Source organism: Thunnus maccoyii, chromosome 9 (assembly GCF_910596095.1).
Source record: "Thunnus maccoyii chromosome 9, fThuMac1.1, whole genome shotgun sequence".
NCBI lineage: Eukaryota > Metazoa > Chordata > Actinopteri > Scombriformes > Scombridae > Thunnus > Thunnus maccoyii.
In genome coordinates, this window is record NC_056541.1 from 9,885,655 (window position 1) to 9,892,871 (window position 7,217).

At 37.5% G+C, this 7,217-nt stretch overlaps 1 protein-coding gene across 1 annotated transcript in view; it reads right to left on the bottom strand.

Annotated features, from left to right (window-relative positions):
• jak2b (Janus kinase 2b) overlaps window positions 1-3,349 on the bottom strand; it is a 28,286-nt gene extending 24,937 nt beyond the window's left edge. Inside the window, exon 1 of the mRNA XM_042421603.1 lies at window positions 2,836-3,349. The gene's annotated coding sequence lies outside the window, so the exon portion shown is untranslated. The remainder of the gene's footprint in view (window positions 1-2,835) is intronic.
• Between the last annotated feature and the right edge of the window lie 3,868 nt (window positions 3,350-7,217).

Genomic DNA, 7,217 nt, shown 5'->3' on the forward strand with positions numbered 1-7,217 from the left:
ATACAACACACACACTCAGCAGAATAATTAAATCCCCTCATTCTCTCTCCGTCCCAAATACAGAACTATATCAAACTGAGAGATGATCATAAGCAGATATACATCAGATACCTAATTGCTGAGATCCTGTCCTTGTTTTTGTTCCTCATTTGTAACAGTCTACCGAGCACCAACACTTCAAACTCAAACTTGATTTGCAATGAATACCAGAACTTTCTGACGTTTCTGATGTTTTGAAGTATTTAAACAGTTTACAAGATTGAAATGATTTAAATGATTTCTGTTTGGTTGATTAAAAAGTTTACTGTAATGAAGAAGAGACCCAAAAAGTTCATGAATCATGTTTGGAAAGTTGATAAAATATTTACTTCCCCTCTTAATCTTTTACAAACTGAAAACTGTGGACATAAATAGGCCTTTTTTTGGAGTGATCTGATGAAAAAATGTATTACCTTATAGAGAAAAGTGAATATTTCTAACAAATCTGTAAGAAGGTTACTGAAAACTACAAACATTTCCAAAGTACATGCTAAGGCTAATCATCAAAAAATTTAAAATATGGCAATGAGCAGGCCGTCCTCAAAAATCGAGTGCAAGAGAGGCACTAGTGAATGAGCTTATCAACAGGCCTTTAGCAGCTCTAAAGGAGTAAAGGCAGATGTGTGCATACAAAAACTGACGTCTGGATCCTTCACCAGACGCAGCTTCATGGCTGAGAGGCAAAAAAAGCTACTAAAAGTAAAAAGTAAACAAACCGAGAACTCTAGTGTTTCTCCTGCCGAGATTCAAAAACAAATCAGAGGAAGAAAATCTGCACCGTCCAGATGTGCAAAGCTGTTGCTATAATTGCTGCAAAAGATATCACCGCTACATGCTGATGAGTGGGGGTAATAAATATTTAAACTATTAGTTATACTATGTTTCAGATTTACACTTAATTTAGATGAATTTGTAGATTTGTTTTCATTTTGACATTAATAAATCTTCTCTGTTGATACCTTGATTCAAAGCTGTAAAATATCTAAACATAAAAAACTTCAGAGGAGAATATGATTATTTTCACTGTTGAATATGTTTTTAACTAATCCATTAATCATGTAGTCTATTAAAAAATGTTAAAAATGTCATCACAATCTCGTAGAGCTCAAGGGAATTTCAACAGTCCGAAATGATGGCAGCTAATCCTCACATTTGAGGAACTGAAAACAGGGAAAGCTGTCATTTTTTCTGTCAATCAACTACTCCATTTATCAACTTATAGTTTCAGCACTAGTATGTTTATTCATCAGTGACAGTGGTGGGAAAAGTACTCAGATCTTTTAAGTAAGTAAAAGTACCACTACAGCAATGTAAAAATATTCCATAACATGTAAAAGTCCTGTATGAAAAATCCTACTTAAGTAAAAGTACATAAGTATTCGCAGCAAAATGTAGTAAAAGTATTACAGTAAAAGAAGTGGTTTGGTCCCTCTGACTGATATATTATTATATATGACATCATTATATTATTAATACTGAAGAATCAGTGTTAGAGCAGCATGTTACTGTTGTAGCTGCTGGAGGTGGAGCTAGTTTCAACTACTTTATATACAGTTAGATAGTTTAGTCCAGTGGTTCCCAACTTAGGGGTCGGCCCCTCCAAAGGGTCACTACATAAATCTGAGGGGTCGTGAGATGATTAATGGGAGAGGAAAGAAGAAAAAACAAAGTTCTGATACACAAATCTGTTTTCAGTTTTTAGACTTTTTCTCTAATCTTTTATTGTTCATTGAAATATTGGATCATTTGAACATTTATTAAAATCAAATCATGTGAGAAGTTTAGAGGGAAAAATCACTATTTGTAGAAAGTACAATATTTCCCTCTGAAATGTAGTGGAGTGGAAGTATAATGTAGCATTAAATGGAAATACTCAAGTAAAATACAAGTACCTCAAAATTGTACTTAAGTACAGTACTTGAGTAAATGTACTTAGTTACTTTCCACCACTGGCCAGTGAGCACTTTAACATTCAGCATGCAGTTTAATTAAACAACCTTTCCAGTAGGAAGTGAGAAAGAGGATATGGTGCAAATAACATAAAGGAATTTTGTACATTTTGGTAACTTCTGCAAAACACTGACGTGAGGATTCCTGACAATATTTCTCATGCCATTTTTGAGGCTGTACAATAACGATTTCACACGAGCATGGAGCTTCAAAATTCCAATATTTCCGACTTTCAGTTGCATAAAATATGTACAAAACTGTTATTTCAAATCTTCTCATTCTCAGTGTTTTATTTTGACAATTTGAACAAATCTATCTGCAAGTAGAAAGCAAGACTGAATGTAAGAATGCCAAAATTAAATATATTTTCTGGAAGCTGTCTATTATCATGTTGTTATGGCAAGTTCAGAGCTACATAATAATAATAATCATTATCATAATAATGCTTTAATTTATTAATTCGCAGTGAATCCTAAAGTGCTACAGCGTTAAAAACATAACATGAGGAAAATAACAAGACTTTAGATAATTAAATAAATTCTTCCTGGATAGAAAGGTTTTTGAGCCTGTTTTAAAAGGGTTGCAGGGGTTTTTCATAAATGTATGGTTAGACTGGACATATTCAGTTAAATATCAGAAACTTGGCTACAGAACAAACTCATCAAGGCCGTGATCTTACGTGCTACCGTTAAACTCACACACCCACCCGTACGAGTTAACGTTGACTACCACATAAACAACAGTGCGAACCAAGACTCAACCAACTAACGTTAGAGGCTTGCGTTTGTACAAAAAAATAAACAGAATAAAGCTGTCAACGAATTATTAATGGGTGCTAACACTTACTTTGGTTGATGAGCCAGTCGTGCGTCCAGCTAGCTCGCTGCTAGCTTCCTAGGCCAGCGCTGCAGCCAGGACGAGCGGGTTTGACAGCGACAAACGGCTGCTTATGGTTCTTCAATATCAGCACTTAAAACAGATTCCCTGATAATTTACTATTTATTTATGGTTCACCTGGACTTATTCTTTTTTCCATGTCGCACTCAGCTGGCTAACCTGCTACATAAGCTACCCCTGGTCAGCCTAACGTTTCCCATCTCACTCCAGAGGAACTTCAGCCGTCTATCTTGTCAATCTTGTAACTTAATGCTAATGCTAGCTACAACCACGTCGTGCCCGGTTAGCTCCGATTAACAGGGAAATCATCTGCAGGCAATCATCTTGTTGTGCCGAAAACTGTGCCCACGACTGCCCGACATGAGTCACATTATTGATAACTTGTCCACTGTACAGCTTCAACTCTAACAAGGTTGCTAACAGCAGCGCAGCCGGAGCCTCAAGTCAGTCAACAAACCAGCCTCTCCCACCATACTAATACTGCGTTCAGGTGCGGTCGGAAATGTCACAATCACGGACCACAAAAACCAAAGGAAAATAACAAAATATCTAAATGATAATAAACGAATAAAATATATCTAAAGAAATAACCAATAAAATCTGCTTTTGACCTGAGCATGCCTGAACTGGTGCATTTCTGTTTGTAACCGATCATTTCATGGTAGAGCCTTTATATTCAGTACATACCATTATTGTTGTATGGATGACTACAACATCGGTTCCTAACCTTTCTGGCTTGTGACCCCTTAAAAAAAGTAATGTTTGCTTGCAACCATTTGTTTATCAACTGTGACCAGTTCAACCAAAGAGTGATTTTTTCCTTATTTCATTTGAGGCAAAGTTATCTAGTAATTCAAAGGAAAAGGGCAAATGATTAGAGGAAAATCTGAAAAATGTAGAAATGTTTTTTAAGTCATCCTATCCTCTTAATCATCTAGGGACCCCTCAGATTTGTTTTGTGACCCATAAAGGGGGTCCCAACCCCTAAATTGGGAACCACTGGACTACAACACTTGAATAGTTGATAGCCAGGCTTACCATAGAAAGCCAAGATGTAATTGAAATTGGTTTGGTTAAATATTGTGATAACAAAATGCTAATTTATATGGCTACCATTCCACAGTGCACCCAGTATGTTGGCATGTGCATGTAAAATTACACAATATAACAAATTAATAAGTCTATTATAATAATATTGTAAATTACACTAGACAGAGGTGAATACTACAAGATAGGCTATGATTTTTAGTGCCTTGTTCAATTTAGATCTATGAAGTTTACTATTACCTGTCACTGTACAGTTTGATAATATGTATGCCAGATAACTGATTATACAACTTCAAGTCTGTGAACTTGGAGCTTAACAGGAACCCATGAAGGCAGCATTTTTGTATCAATCAGTCCCTTTACATGTCAGTGAACAAAATAGTGAACTAACCAACATCCGCCCACCCACCGAAACTACAACTAACCACTTGTGGCGTAAACTACAACGCAGTTACACAAGGGACAAAAATTAATCTACACTTTCAATATCAGATGCAATCCAGTGCAATAGGCTTTGAACAAATGCTAGTATTGAAAAGCTGATGATAAATTTTGGTTGAGCATTTGTCAGATGGGAATGGATTTACCTTGATGAAAGGTTTTCAACCTGTAAATTGCTCTGTTTATACTTAACAATGGTCCTCTATATCTATTATTCTCATATACTGCACATACACTGGTTAACAATATACAACACCTGCCTGATTTCCCACTTTACAGTGATGACAACTAATCATTTCAGAAAAACAGACCATAAACTGGTACCATTAGGTTGCAGGAAACTAAAACTATCTCATCTTGTTACTTGTGGTTTAGACTGATGTTGAGGCCAACTCCAACTTGAGCAAATTGGTGTAAATTCTGCTTTTTTTTCAGACGGACAAGGCTTCTTAGAAAGGCATATGATGAGACTATGCTACATCTTCTCGGTGCTTTTCCAGACATCACTGCCCCAGAATAATTCTGCTGCTCACACTACTTTCCCCATAAAAAGCCTGGAAGGCGTAATCAGAGGCAGAATCATCAAGGACACCAAACATTTTCTGAACCCTTTGCAGTTTGCCTAAGTATAAGATGGGTGTCAAGGATCCTTACCTTATAATCTGTAAACTTCACGTAGCTATGAGCCTTAGCAAAACAAACAGAAAACTTACAGTAATATGCTGTGATGTTATGGGATTGTTTTCCACATGATTTTGTGACCTGGCTGCAGGGATTTGCTTCCATTCAGCCACAGAATCATTAGTGATGTCCAACACTGATGTTAGGTGATAAGGCCTGGTTTGCAGTTCATCCTAAAGGTGATGGACGGGGTTGAGGTCAGGCCTTTGTGCAGGCCAGTCAAGTTCTTCCATACCAAACTGCAAACCATTACTTTAAGGACTTCACTTTGTACATGGGGTCATTGTTCTGTTGAAACGAGAAATGGCCTTCCCTAAACTGTTGCCACCATGGATGTTTTATAAGCCCTGGATAAAACCCAAAAAGGCGCCTAGTTCCTTTAATGCTCACTGAAGGCATTAACCAAAAACCTCCCAGGATTTCTCCCGCAAATGTGCATTAGTGTTTCTCCTTAGCAAATTCTCTCATTAGCGTTTCTGATTTGTATCCACAAGCTGTGAGACTGATCAATACCCTGTCTCTTACACACCTTGGCTAATATACACATGCATACACACACACACCCTGCACTTGACACTATATATATTTATAATGCAGTTACAAGTTTTTTTTATTCACAATGTTTTTAATATTATACTACTAAGGGATGTAGTGTTCTGTATTTGTTTCTCTCTCTATATATATTTGTTGTGTCTTGTACTTTTTGCGTATGTATGTATGCATGTATGTATGTATACTGACTTGCACTGGACCCTGTAGAGACAACATTTTGTTCAATATGTGTGAATATGTGTGAATTCATTTGGGGTCGAGAGACAAACAAACTTGAATTTCCCTCATGTAAAAATAGGTTTTCTAGGCTCTAGGAAAGTTTTACAAATATAAAACCTTTATGGACTAAAAATTCATCACACAAAGAGTTTTAATTTACCCTGTTTGCTGTTGGAGGAGTCCTGCCAAAGGTTGTAAAGATGTCTCTGTAAAGAAGAAGCTTTCTCGGTCACAGGGGATTTTTTTTTTGTTGGAATACCGGAAGATACATCTGAGGTAAATTACTAGATAATTTTACATTTTTGGAGTCTAAAGCTTATTCACAAAATACAAGGGACAATTAAATCTTTTGTTGAACCAGGCACAACTAATACCTGTAGGCAACAGTTAACAAGTGGTCACAAGTAGACATTGCTTTGTATAGTGGGGTCACAAGCCTAAAGGGATGGGAACCACTGGTCTGAAATATCACAATTTTCCTAGATAGATAGATCTAGATAGATCATAGATAGATTGATGGATAGATGGATGGATGGATGGATGGATAGATAGATGCAAGGCACACATTTATATCCCTTGGTGAAACCCATGGGCAAACACCTGATACACACACACACACACTCACACACACACTTGGATGAATAAAGGCATTAGGAGAGTCCTGGGGCATTCAGGTGACACTTGTCTTTGCAGCCGCTGAGACACAGACACACTGGAACACACACTCTTACAAAATATCTTAGAAACAAGGATGTCCTCAGGTGTTTGGGTGACAGCACTTATGCTTGTCCGCACACACACACACACACACACACACACACACACACACACACACACACACACACACATACAGGAACAGGAGAGTCTGTTCTGCTCTAACACTTATCCCTCCAGTGGATCTAAAACAGCATCACAGCCGGGTTGCCCTCGGCAGAGAGAGGAGATGGAGGGAGACAATAAGAGTGCGGGAGGCGGGGGAGGGAGGAAACGAAAGCACGGGAGGGTAATAGAGGAAGAAGGACAAGTGGAGGAACCGAGACAAAGAGCAGAAGAGAAAACAAGGGTGGGGTGGTGGACAAAAGGGAAGTTAGGAAGAGAGGAAGGAGGGAAGGTGTTCAGTTGTCATTGTTCAACTTAGAATTTTCTGCATTTATTTTTGCTGTTGATTTTTGCATCTTCATCTGATCGATACCTGAACATTTCTCTTCATCAAATTGTATTACTCAAATAACAAGATCCATATAATCAATAACTCATTCTGCTTTAAGTATGGAGCTGGAGTGATTAGTGATTGATGTGATTAACTTAGCTTAGCATTGCATTAAGACTTGCAGCACTAACTGCATGTAACTCCTGTTGCTCCTGTACATCTTGTCATTAGTGAGCTTTAG